The sequence below is a fragment of the Meleagris gallopavo genome, chromosome 1 (assembly GCF_905368555.1).
Source record: "Meleagris gallopavo chromosome 1, MGAL_WU_HG_1.1, whole genome shotgun sequence".
NCBI lineage: Eukaryota > Metazoa > Chordata > Aves > Galliformes > Phasianidae > Meleagris > Meleagris gallopavo.
The window spans coordinates 33,516,713-33,531,046 of NC_139404.1; the positions used below are offsets into that span (position 1 = coordinate 33,516,713).

Here is a 14,334-nt window from a genome sequence, read left to right on the forward strand (position 1 = left end):
CAACCCCCCTGCTATGTGCAGAGTCACCAATCACCAGACCAGGCTGCCCAGAGCCACATCCAGCCGGGCCTTGAATGCCTCCAGGATGGGGCATCCACAACCTCCTTAGGCAACCTGTTCCTGTGATTGTATTTTTCTTGCAATCACTGAGGAGAAAAATGTGAAGTGTTTCTTTATATGGATAGTGGGGCATGTGTAACATGTGTATAGCCATGCATGAGCACTAATACAAGCGTCTTACGTGGAATGATCCTGCTGCTAGTTTGGGATTTGCTAGAAGTTACAGGGCAGAAGTAGCAGAGAGTGTTCTGTTTATTTTTTGTTTTTAATTTTTTTTTTCCCCTTTCAGACCTTATTCATTACATTGCAATAACTGTAATAGCAGAATATTTTGTTATTTTTCATGCTTTTTGTGGGAGGTCTGAAGGCAAAGAATGTAGTGTTTAGAAAAGTTAATACCAGCAGAGGCTAGAGCATCTCCTGTAGTTTCTTTGACTGTCCGCGTGGCTCTTAATAACTACTGTTCAGTCTTGTTTCTGGGAAGGTAGTGAACACACATTTGTTGCAGTGTGACTGTTGGGACCATCCATACTCCTGTTCTGTGGTTAACTTCTGACCACACCTATATAAATGGTTTTGTGTGCTGATAAGCTGTGCAGTTCCACAAACACGCGTTTGCTTATTTTTTCTGTCCTAGTCTTAAGTTCTTAAATTCTGATTATTTTAATAGAGAGGATGATCTTTCAGCTCCTAGGGTAAACTTCCCAGCTGTCACTCATGGTTAAAACTTGCCCTGTCATGCTGATTGGTAAAACTGAATGTCTCAACTGTGCGGGCAACAGTAATACTGAGAAAATAAATACCCTGAGCTCCTTGTCTTGGAAAAAAAAAAACAACCTGTTTTAATGTGTGAACCTTCCTACAGAAATGTGGGATCACTTTTTTGAGTATATTGTTTTTAAAGTTGACAAGGATGGAGTTAGTAAGCAGGGAATGTTCTCCTTTGCTTTGGTTTGGCTGCCCAGCCAAAGGTCTGGTGGTTCAGGGTTGCTCAGAAGTTCAATTAAACCAGTCCTTGGCCTGCTTCTGTTTGTTCTTTTATCAGAGGAACTCTAGAAAGTGGATTTTTTGAGGAAGTGTTCTGATTCTGGCACTCACATTTCTTGCAGCCCTGGGCTTGAGGGATAGGGCCCATTGAAGGAAACAAACAGCCATTTTTGTGGCTAGCTTCTTTGGTAGGAAGTAGAGCAGGACACAGGCTACTTTTTTTTCTTTTTTTTTTTTTTTTTAGTAATGTGGAAATGTGCAGGGAATTGCCTTGCACATGTGCTCAGCACACGTTAATTGAATTCCTACTTCTGGAGTGTATGTGTGTGAAGAGAACACAGTAGATCCATATGATGGACAAGAAAGACAAGACAGACCCCAAAAATGCATCCCTACTGGGAAGGAAACCAGTTGTCTTTTGGGTGGTTCCCTAAGCTTGGTTGAATATCATCTGAATGAGTCCTTTAGTTCTTGAGCTTATGTATTGTTTTCTTCTTAGAAGCAGAATTGATTCATGCATTCTTATTAAAAATAATAGAATAGCTCATGAAACAACTTTTCAGCTAGATAATTAGGTACTGGGTATTTTTTTTTTTTTTGTCTTTTACTTGGCTTTAGGCAAGATTTCATTGTTTGCAAATGGTTTCATTATGAAAAATGTTATTTTCAACTACAAACTATCACAATTAATGTGAGAATGTAAGAAGATAGGTGTTCGTATATTTGAGCTGCTTTTTTCCTCTTGCAGGGTGTGGAACATGACAAATTTGAGTTGGTTGTCTTGTTCTTTTTCTGACATTAAATTCTGTCAAAATAAGGTGCTGTTTTGTGTGAACTGAAAAACATTGGTCACCAGCTACAGCCAGTGTTAGCACATAGGTTTGTTGGGGTGTGATGTGAGCGTGAGATGCTTGTAATGAGTGGAGGCTTGAAACAAAGTACTAGGGTTGGATTTAGGCTAGGTAAAATATTGCAGATAAGAAATGGAAAACTTCAGAAGAAGGTTGTCACATTGTGCAAAATATTGAAATACTTCCTTATTCAGAGCTATAAAGTACTTCAGTTTTTCTGCACATGTGGCAGACAGTGTTTGAAGTTGAGTTAGAATTGGCTCATTTTTCTGTATCTAAGCTGTATGTGGTCACTTGAGGTAAAATTTTTCAGCACTTAGTTGTCTAAGATGCTGATAAATGTATTATCTGTAGGGCTTTTCTTAAACTATTGAAAGAAATGGTTCTAAGACTACACAAAAGGTAATGTGTGAGTAGATTGTGCTTTTGCTGTCTGTGACAGCCTTATACATGAAAAGGTCTACTTGTACTTGATACTGGTAACTTAGTTCATGTGGTTGTTGCTGTAAGCATGTCTTGCTTACACCTACTTTTAAATGTGATGGGATTGTATGAAATCTTGCATAATAATTTGACAGGAAAATGGTCAACTTGACTTTTGTCTTCTTCCTAGAGGTCTCTAAAGAGTTCATCATCTCTTTCTATTTAATTCACTTAATTTTGTGATGTTACTTGGTGCATCTCAAGTAGCTGTTGGCACTTCTGGGAGTTAGTTACAAAGTTATTTTTCGAGGAAAATTAATGCTAAGAACCGTGGGTGTTACTTTGAGGCCTGGTGTAATTTCTGGAAGGTGAGGTTATTACTGTAGGTGCTGATTAAGGCAGTAATATCAAAGGTATGGCATTTTATGTTACTTTCATGCCCTCTGCTCCAGTACTTTGCATCGGGAGTGGTTGATGTAACAGAAAAAAGAAAATCTTCCATTTGAAACGTTCAGGTAGTTATTCTGTATTGTCTGAGGTTCTTAGAGGAAAGGCTGAAAGCGGGGGATCTCGTTAGTGATTTAGATCTTTCCATATAAGTTAAAAAATAACTGCTGGTAGCACAATCTTTAGTCTATTCACTCTAACTTGCATTTTTAAAATGTTAATTTAGGGAAACCTCTAGTAGTTGTCTATATTGCAAGTGGAAACTTAAGAAAATATAATTCGAATAGTTTAATTCTATTCCATTGACATTCCATTTCTTTTTTTTTTTTTAACTTCTAAAAATCTCATGTATTGAAATTTCCATGGAATTTTGCGCAGGGAATTTCATTGATTAAAAAGCTAGAGTTGCTGTGTGAAAGACAAGAGGTGGACTATTAAGTGCACAGGTCTGCAAATTACTGCTGAAGTGCTGTGGCATTTCACAAATAAGTGTTGAAACTCGGCTTGCCTTCATAATGCCTGTATTTTAAGGAGATAGATGTTTGTACTTCCTTTGGAATATGTAGAACTAACCTGGGATGCACGCCTTAAGAGTACTGTTGTTTGCAGACATGCACAGGACTTTCCTTATGCCATGATTTCAGATGTTCTTTAAATGTATTTGCAACATTACTGTCACAGGCTATTTTTTTTTTTTTTTTTTTTTTTTTTTTTTTTTTTTTTTTTTTTTTTTTGTGGAGTGATGAGAAATTAGAACTGAAACTACCTGCTTGGGGAGTGGGAATGCAGGAGAGCTCTAACAGGATCTGATTGCACAAGCTGTCAGAAACTAATTGAAAGTTTGCATTCAATCTCGTAGCACATAGTAGTTTTCACAAAAGAATATTTGGTTTCTGGTGTGAGAACTGAGGGCAGTTTATGATCCGAAAGATCTGCAACTTTTCCATGTTTATGGAGCATTGCAGCCTGCACAGAAGTGGGAAAGCAAACAGCAAACTTGTGTTTCTTCTGTTACAGCAACAGTGGTTACAGTTGAAGTCTTTTAAGGAGGAGCCCGTATTACCCAAGGACATACATTTAGTGTAGCACTGTCGGAACCCCACTTTGTACTGTTTCTTAAAGTATACCAACAGGAGAGGAGAATCAGACCTGCAATCTTTCTATTGATGGGGTCTGCTGATTTTTTTTTTTTAGAAACATCATGTACACTTAACACATGCTGATGTGTATTTCATGTGGGAGTACTAGGTTGCAAAACTTTGGCTTAGTGCTTATTCAGCTAAGCTGTCAGGAGTGGTGGGGTTGTACCAAGCTGATCCCTGTCAGGCTTCTTGCCTTGTGCTTTAGAAATAATATGAACATGTGAATGGGAGGACAGAGCTGCTGTTTGACAACCTTGTTTGATCAGTTAACAAAAAAAGCTTAACAAACAAGTAAATTAAGCAAGTACTTTAGTTTTTTTGTTAATGAAACTGCTGTTCCAGTGCTGTGGAGAAGGACAAAGTCCTTTGTAATCGTCGGATGTGTTCCTTACGTGTTAAAAACTCCTGAATAACTGTGTCAATTGGAAAAAGTATTTGTGTTTTGGGATTTGAGGTAGATTAAAGGGAGTGCGTTGACTGGTCAAGATACATTAAAAAGAAATAGTGATTTCCAGGGGATTTGTTTTGTCTAAGAAATTCCATAGCAGTATCTTTTCCTGACTGCTCACTTCTTGGCTTCTTCTGTTTTTGCTGGGAGGTTTAGAATTGCAAGAGATAGTGACAAAAACTTTACCATAATTATAACGTGTAGGATGGTATTAACTCTGCCTCTAATCAAAGTAACTATTCATGTCTTGTGTCATGGTTACTGAAGAATTAGGATTGAGCAAAATTTGGAAAAGGGTCAGTGTACTGGTGCAGAGAAGCGTATTGATGGATGCAAGTGCAGATGGGTGAACCACTGAACAACTTGCAGCAAATCTCATGCAGGTTCCTACTCTGTGGAGGGTTTGCTTCAGTTTATAATGTTTGCTGTTGAGCCCTCCTGTAAACATAAACAAAAAAAGATCAAGTTCTTGAGTGAAAGTGGTGATGTAAAGGCTTTGCAGTTGATGTCAGAGCACAGTCTGTACCTGGAAAATGAGGGAACAATAAAACAAACTGGATGCTTTGACTGCATGCAGGTATGGGCTCTTTGCACAGCTGATAAGATAGCACCTGCATGTCATCTCAGTATTTCTGCAGTTTCTGTGTAGGCAAATAAATGCCTTGGGTTCACACAAACCTATTCTGAGATACTGCTGATATTTTTTTCCATAGAAGCTTTGAGTAATCTTTAGAAACTTGTCAATTCAGTAATCCTCAGCCCAGGTGGAGGAGTTGAAGGTATGTTGATAACAGAGGTGTAAAGTTGAATCGAGTATTTTTGAATAACTTGAGGATACTGTATGATGAGTAAGAAATTAACTTACCATTTGTAATAAGGAAATACATTAGGGATGAGGAAACTAATGCCCCAACCGTCTATATTTCACTTATGGTCATTTTCTGTGACATCATTATTGTTGTCTCCCTTTCCCTGCTGCTGTGCTGTACTTTCACCCATATATTTTAGTGTCATTTCTCATTTCTACTGTGTTTCCAGTGCACTGTGGAGAAAGAAAGGGTAAAGGAGCAAGTGAATGTCATATATACTAAAAGTGTAGCTGGCAAACTCAACATGATTCTTGGGCCTAGTTTGTTGGAGAAGTGATTTAACATCTGATGTTTTGCAGAGAAAAATCAAGTTTTCTGCTCGTCTTGTAATGCATGTACCTTGAGAACAAGTGACTTTTTGGAGTCTTAAATTCCATTACCTCTTTTAAATGGACTGAATTATGCTCTGAATTGATTTAGAAGGTTGTCTTATGTGGAGAGGGGAAGAGATGGAAGGGAGGTTAAAAGAAGTTTAACATTGAATTAAGTGGCATTAAAGCCTACTAAGTAGATCAGTTGGATTTCAGTAATGATGTGGTAGGTAAGACATATGACTCTTCACAAATGAATGCTTGTATACTAATTCCTAAGCCCATTTTTTCTCTATTGTAGAAATAGAGATCATTTACTTAACTAAAAGTTGGAAGACAGCATCTTGGATTGTATATAAAGCAGTTGTTTTCTGAGACTGCATTTATTCATGTAAGTCTTAATACAGAGTTTATATACAGGACACATCCTGACCTTTATTGGAAAGGTACAGGAGGCTTTGTATTTAGATAGCATCTTGGTTAAAGAGTCATGAGTCTACCCTTGTTAGTGCACTGAATAAGACTATTGCAAGAGGACTGTAGGGATGAATTGCGCAAAACAGGCTGGTTTCTAAGGCAACATCTGGATCTTAATTTTCATTTTCTCCCCACTTTCTATGAAGGTCAGTTGAGTACGTGAATTGCTTAGCAGAGAAGCCTTAGACCTCTCCATTATGCCTTTGCTAGTGCTTACGTTGGCTTCTGGATGCTTTCAGAAGGCAGCGTATCAAAAACCACTCACCTTAACCATCAGCCTCCTTAATTCCCATCATGTCATTTTGTAGTTGTACCACAAAACATCCCTCAGCAGGCTCATTCTGTGAGACTTCTTTGGTATCATCAGGCTGTGCAACAAAGACATCTCAGGTGCAGTGTTCCCAAACATCACGTCACATCTCTAACAAATTCAGCTTTATCTGAATGTGTTGGTTGAACAGAAATGTAGCTAAACCTGATGCAAAACCTGCTGGTAGAAATTGAGCAATGGAGAATTTACTGCAAGTGACGGGTTCCAAATAAGAGAAGGTACATTTTTGTTACAGTTGCCTTAATGCTCTTGATTGTGATATGCTTTCTTTTTTTTTATTCACAACATGTTTTCAGGGAAATGGTGAAACGTTAATCATGACATTTTCTGATCATCTCTGACATCTGACCTATGTCTAAAAGTTTAGTGGGCTGTTTGTTCTTGTTCAAACAGTATTATTCAGACAACCACAGAGGATATTTGTTCACTTTCCATTGACAGACTGAGTGGTGTATATGTGATTAAACCCCTGAGAGGCCTCTTTCAGGCTTGGAAATCCTGTCAGAGTTACTGGGGGAGAGCCAGTCTGGCTGTCCTGTTTGGGCTGTTCCTCCCTCTTAGAAATTCCTTGGAAGGAGTTTAGTGTTACTTTGTAAATAAGAGAAAATGATTAATGAAATTCCTCAGTGTGATATTGAAGAGTGGAGTGTGATGTCAAATTCATCAGTCTGTTTCTGTATTGGTTTGGACCTGATGGGAAGTTTCTGGAGATGAGAGGCATGGTGTGGTGTTTTAATTTTAATTTTTAAAGGAAGCTTATGCTGTCCAGGGCAGAGTTTGCCCAGCTAAGAAAATGCAGACTTCCTTCTGGACAAGAAACTATTCTTAATTCTTATTTTTGAGTTTTTCTGTAAGCCTATGAAGTAATGCTTATCCAAGAGCAGCTCTAGATAAAGGTCTTTTTTCCTGAATAACTGGGAAATCGGTAGTCTGAACTGTATCTAAAAGGGTATTTCATGTTTGCATACTTCATATTTTGTAGAGAAGATGACAAACTTTTGTTCATTCTGATAAACCCTTAGAAAAATCTGAAACACTGTTGAGAACATCTAGGAGAGCCCTAGCGCTGTATCGTCTGTACAGTGTCTTTTGAGCTACTCCTTTTTCTTTTCACAGTGAAAACCAGAAATACCAGCTGTATGTTAAGTACTCTTCAGAGCTGAGCCATTCAGCATGGGCAGATGTGTGTCTGACTTGGTGATCCTCAATGTATTGTGACCAGTGTCTTTAAATACCATAGCCTTTTTTTTTTTTTAGCTTGTTCACCTTGAGCAAAGGTGTGCTTTGTGTACTATGGAATTGAACAAAGCAGCTGCTAATGTTTTCTCATTTGTAACTTGAAATATTGTTTTTCCCTTGACCTTCAGCTTAAGATGCTGTTCATGAAGAAACAATAAAATGGTGTGGATTTAGGAGGTGACACTTGAAATAGGAAAAAATAATGAGATGTTAAATCCAGATATGTTTTATTCTGCTATATGTTGCGTTTGGCAGTAATGTCATTGCTTTGTGGGAGGATCAGACTAAAAAGAAAGAATTGCATAAAAATACCAGGACATCTCATTCCCAGCTCTGTTGATTTTTATTTATTTTTTTTTTTTTTGAGGTCCAAAGGCCAAATAGGATCTGCCTGTCCCTGTTGTAAGGGAATGAATTGGTTTGTTGTGTTTTTTGCCATTCAGAAGATGGGACTATGCAGAGCTGCTTACCCAAATCTTGGCATCATACTAGTAGCTGTTACCAGCACCTCAATCCACAAGCACCTCCTTAGGCGTAGCCTTTTTAAGTTAAGGAAGAAAACAACAACAACGAAACAACAACCACAAACCAATTATGATAACAAAATTGCAGGCCTTAGTTCAAACAGACTCTTGGGCTGAGAGTAGGAGGTAAAGGTAAGCCTTAAGCGAAAGGACAGCTGTGGTGTATGGCTGTGGTAGCCCAGTTGTTCTCTTCAGATAATCACTTCTGTTTGAACCTGCCAGTTAAGCTATCAGCCAAGGGCAGGTGGTGGTGGAGGCAGAGCGGAAGGTTACCTTATCCTTTAGTCTTGCTCCAGCTGAGTAAAAATGAAAGTTGCTGAGTATCACCCACTTCCTTTCATTTTCACTCAAATGTTGCTGACCTCATCCTGGTTTGGAGCTGTGCAGACTTCTGTACCTACTGGGCAGCTTCTCTGTAGCCAGTATGGATACATTGGTAACCTGCCTATTGCTTTTTCCCAGAAAGCTCTTCTCTGTGAGGAGGAGAAACCTGCTAGCAGCTAAATATCACCTGCACAATGGAGAGAAAGCTCTTCTTTCTCCCTAGGATACATCGGGTTACTATTCTCAGAGGCTTGCAGCTCTTTTCAGGCTTTGTATAGGTTATGGACCATTGCTTAGCAGTTCTGCTACTTCTTTGCAGGTTCTGAGAGTCGGACCAGGCTGAACAGTTAAAAGGACAAAGGCACAGCAGAACACCAGTTTTGAAAAGAAAAAAATCCCAATGTGATCTTTATCTTGAATTTGTTAATGGCTTAGCTCTCATGATTGAGGGTCTTTTAAGGATTCTTCTGTCAGTGCTCTCTGTTTGAAGTTGTCTTTGGATGCTGTAAGCTGCTCATAGTTCTGTAGCATGATACTAATTCCTTGTAACTGAAGTCTGTGTGGAAGAAGAGGTTGACTGTATTTTTATGTTGGACTCTCTTCAAGACAGGAATCTTTCCTTCCTTCTTGTGCAGGATGAGGAGGAGTACTTCTATGCAGATTGGCCCCTCAGGGGAATGACAATGTATTTAATATTTAATTGCAACTTCCCAATAATTGTCAAACCTTCTGTGTTTTAATAACACTTGCATTACCGGTTTGCTCTCCAGCTAGAACTTGGGAGCTTGAGGAAAGCCAGGCAGCTTCCTAATCTGGTGTTAGAGCTGTCTTTGCTGCAGTGTTTTCAGGAAGGCATTTTACAGCTTTTCAATATATTGTCCGTTTCAGCGTTCATTTATTGAAGTCTTGGGTTTTTCTTGACCTTACAATGTACAAGGAACTAAAAAATTTGGGAGGGAGCAGAGAAGAAAGAAGAGTTAATATAGAAGCCTTTTGTGGTTCTCTTGAAGGCGAAAGTATTCTTTACCTGCTGTAAAGTTCTGGGAGGTGTCTGAAATATAATGTTTTTCCTGATAATATTTTACAGCTGCTAATAAAAGCAGCCTCAGTGTTTTCTCCTACATAAAACACTAGCCCATAATGCAGACCATTTGTGTATATGTATGCAAGGAATGTTACACTAACAGATTTTTACAGTGCATTGCAAATACACTTCCAAGCTATTTTCTTTCTAAAAGAACACTGAGAAGTGTTTCCTCACTGAAATACAGTGTGTTCTGTAATGTGATGTAAAAAAATGTGCGTGCGAATTCCATTGCTATAAAACATTTACTTAAACATTACAATAAACATTTTAATGTGCTCTTGTTCAAATTGTTCTTCTACTGAGCGTGCTCCAGAGATTAATGTAAGCATAGAAGAGATAGTATTAGGTGTGAAGACCAGTTTCTGGGTGGGCCTGTTAACTGGAAATACTGAGGTAAGCATTTGGTGGCTTGATACTTCTGTTGTAGCTGTCCTGCAGTTGTGTAGGTACAGAACAGACTTTCCTGCCTGAGTTTCTCATCTCTTGACAGAACTAGGGACTTACATTGCAGTATTACCTTCTTGTGGATATGGTTATTCTCAGGTTTGTTTCATAGCGTATAGCTGCATTGATTCTGGTGTGGGTTCGTTTACCTTTTTTTATCATTATATGCCTATTTACGGTTATTTTCAAGGTCTTCCACTCTCTTCGTAGACACAGTAACTTGCAGTGGGTGCTTTAGTACAGCAGGTTCTCACCAGTAGCACTGTTGATAGAGTGGCAACACTGTAGTCAAAACTTGCTCTAAAGTCAACACTGGTGTTTTGGCAACTGTTTAAGTTTTGGATTTATTTTATAATTTATTAGAAAAAAAAAGACAAGTGAAGTTCTTAAGAACTGACAACCTGCTCTTCTGTTTCACTTTTCTGATGCTGTAGTATTTATAGACGTTACACAGATCAAAATGTATCTTTTAAGCACGAAACTTAGAATTTCTAGAGTTTTTATAAATAACGCAAGCACTAAAAATGAAAGTATTGGTTTTATTCAGATGAAACTAAATCATGGAATTGTAGAATGGCTTGAGTTGGAAGGGATCTCAAAGATCATTTAGGTCCAACCCCCTGTGGTGGGCAGGGTTGCCAACAACTAGATCAGTCTGTCTGTGAACCCATCAAGCCTGGCCTTGAACAATTCCAGAAATGGGGTTTCCACAGCTTATCTGGGCAACCTGTGCCAGTGCCTCACCCCACCCCACCCTCTGAGAGAAGAATTTCTTCCAAACATCTAAGCTAAACATCACCTCTTTGAGTTTATATACATCTCCCCCTTGTCCTGTCACTGTCTACCCATGTAAAAAGTCTGTCCCCCTCCTGCATGCAACTGATTTCACGTTTTGGAAGATAACAGTGGGATCACTCCGGAGCCTTCTCTTCTCCAAGCCAAACAATCCCAACTCCCACAACCTTTCTTTATAGGAAAGGTGCTCCAGCCCTCAAATCTGATGAGAAGCTCTCCCAGAATGCTCATCACCTTAAACATGGACTGAATTGCTGTGGTTCTATTAATAGAATCTCTCAGTGTTTGGGTCTATGTTCACCAGTATTTGAATAGGCAAGAGTGCATTTGAATGTTTCTATGTAGGGTGATCTGACTGAAATATGGAGAGTTCCCCTTCGACCCCACTTATAAATACATATATATAGGTTCTTTTACCTAAAATAATGAGGGCTTTGCTACTACTAGCACAGAAAGAAAAATATCTGGAAGTCTGTCACAAAAAGATAACTTTGATTCTTTGAGAGGAGATTTTTGTCAGAAGAGAAGTGATAATGAAGTAATTTGGTTGCTTTATCAACTCTTATCTCGCTTATTCACATGCAGGATTAATTCAAATGATGCTGAAGAAAATTATTAATGAAAGTTCTCTAAACTGACTGAGCTCAAAAACTGACTGGAGCTCTGTCTTTCCTTAGCATCCTTTTAGAATTCTCCAATCCTTTTGGCAGATTGCATTACTGTTCAAAAAGAGCGTGACCAAAGATTGGTCAAACTGCTGCTGTCGAGCAGGTTGTTTTCATCTTATGTATGTACTGATTTAGAAGTACAAAAACCTGTTCTGAAGCAAAGAATATCTGTGGTGAAGGAATTGCTTGGCTTTACGTGTGACTTTGTGTCATCTTATAAAAGCACGTATATTTGATCTACTTGTTTAAAGTGGTTTCCACCTGAATTTAAACAATCTGGAGTTGGAGATCATAGAAAGCTTTGAGTATTGAGTAATTGCAGAAAGGAAAATAAAGGGAGGGTTATTTTGTTTAAGCTGTCTGAAAGATGGAGCTCTGGAATCACAAAGGGACTGCCATGTTTACTTTAAATAGGACGTACTAGTGGTAAAGCATCCTCTTGAGCTTTTAAAAGGAGTGCCTTCCAAGTGTGTTACAGAAAGTGTGTAGACATCCTGTTATTATGTAGATCTTAGGACCTGTAATAGTTTTTGTTCCTCCCCCCAAACTTAAAGGTTTAGGAGCGTTGAGACGACATACTAGGAGCTGTCTGACACATAGATGATATGTTGCTAGGTGGGATCAGTGCTTGATTTGAGTTACCAAAAATAAAATGGCAGAGCCTTTGGTTGATGTTGAAAGTACTTGAACTACAAAATTAATGACAGCTTGTTTCCAAGGCAGCACAGAGGTCTGTTTTGGATAGCAGAGCTTCCAACATTGTTGCTTTTTTTGTTAACAGTACATTATCTGTATTTTTATTTTGTTCTTTTTCTAATGAAGAGAAAACTAATGGAAAGCCTTAGGCTATCCTCTTATTGAGCACAAGTCTTTTCCAGGACAAGTTTTGGGGAAAAAAAAAAAAACAAAACTAATAGTTTGGGGTTAGTCTGTGTGTGTCTTAGTAGACGGGCAAAAAGTAATTTTCTCTTTGTAGGGAAAATGTGCTTGCTTCTGTGGAAGTTACTGGCTTGGAACTGTGCATTGCTGTAAATAGTCTCTGAATCCTTGTGGAGATGGCATTTAGCGCTTCCTGAATTATCACATTCAGAAGTAATATTGACGGGTTTCATTCTTGTTTCTGCAAATGTGACTTCACAGCTCTTTAAAGTTGCGTTGAAAAGTTGCTTTTGGTTTATAAAATCACTGTTCTTTCAGAAGTAGATTATGAGATTACAACGATTCTGTCAAAAATGGTAACTTGATTTTTTCAGTAGTGGTCAAGAAGCAAACACAATGGTAGGAGTTTTGAGGAAGGGAATTGAGCACAAAGTGTACTTGAGAATATATATTTGAGAACATCCATAGTGCTCCTTTATTTTTGACTAGTGTCTACCTCTGTTTCCCAACGGTGGAAAAGATGAAGTAGAAAAGTAAAGCTGAAAAAAGAGTCGTAGAATTGTACTGTGATTGAAGGCACATGGTGTCATGGCAAGGAGGGGTAGGACTCATCAGTGTGGAAGAGTAAGGACTGGGGAATGAAGTAAGGGGGTGAGTATTATGGAGGAGCTGAATGCAGTCTGATTACTCACTGCTTCCTGTAATATGAGGAGGAATTTCTCAAGTTGGCAAGAGGCAGGTTCAGAAAAAGCAAAGCAAATGGTTTTTCATGCATTCACGTCTGTTGCTGAAGCTTGGCATTAATGAAAGACTAGACAAATTGGTGGGGAAAAGTACACTGGTATTGATGCATATAGGAAAAGAAAACTTCTTTCTGACTCAGAAAATTTGAGGTGAAAATTTGTTGATGGCTAGGGGAATATTCTGTTGAAGCATCAATATTCCTATGCTCAGATGATTGCTTTTGCTTGTGATCTCTTGATTTCTCTGTCCAGTTAAGAACAGAAGAATAAAACCTTCCTGGCATTGCTCATGAGTCCTTGGTTTGTCCCACTGTGACTGTTACTTCATGCGTCAGTTTTGATATCATCTGCTGAAGTGTTGAATGCTGTGACAGCAAGAATGGTAATGCAGTTCAGGACAGGGTACTGCAGCTCTAGATGCCTGTTGTGGAAAGATTGACTTTTTTTTTTTTTCATCCAACTTTAGTGACCAGAAAATAAACACAGACCTTAGTTTTGTACTGCATTAGTGATACGTATCTATCTTTAAAAAAAATAAAAATAAAAAATTAAAATACACTTGCTTAAGGTGTTTGTGCAGATCTTCTTGCTAGGTGAAGCTGTGTCAGTCTTTGGAACTTGGCCTATTGGAGCTCTGTAAGAGCTGACTTTCGCGTTCACAAATGTCTGCAGCTAGGCTACGGCTTCGTGTCTGTTAAAGCATGCATTGACAAAGAGGAGAAATCCCACTTTGTGCTCTCTGTTTGTCCTTGTGGAAAAACTGAAGGATTCTTTTGTAAACACTGGCTGCAATTGTTAGCAATGTATTAACAGGAAACTGGAGCCAGTGAGTGGTTTTATTGTTGCTTTTAAGATGACAGCTGCTGTATTCCCTTGGAAATTAACCTTGGATGTTGACACTGACCGCATTTGTATTCTTAAAATTGAGTATCTCTGTGATACTTGGTGTGTTTGTGCTGACAGCTTTGGCTGGAATGCTTTGGAACTGTGACCCTTAGAGAGGTGATTTTTTGTTCTTTGAGACCGAGCAGTTCTGCCACTGTAAGTCGTCATTTACAGCTTGCTCCAACTAAGATACATATGAAAGATGCTTCTAAAGGTTATTGGCACTCAGTTAATCTGAAAAACATTTATGTGCTGCTTGTATTAATTTCACAGGCTTTTCAGTAGCGTTGTTGTCTTGTTTTTTATTAACTAGAATTTAAATAAGATTGCCTCTTCAAAATGGAATTTAAATAGAATATCCCTTCCTGTTCCAATATCTTAATAAGTAAGAAATACTTTA

The 14,334-nt window shown here is 38.5% G+C and overlaps 1 protein-coding gene across 4 annotated transcripts in view; it reads left to right on the plus strand.

The window, feature by feature from the left end:
* LEMD3 (LEM domain containing 3) overlaps positions 1–14,334 on the plus strand; it is a 48,936-nt gene that overhangs the window by 2,426 nt on the left and 32,176 nt on the right. The window lies entirely within an intron of this gene.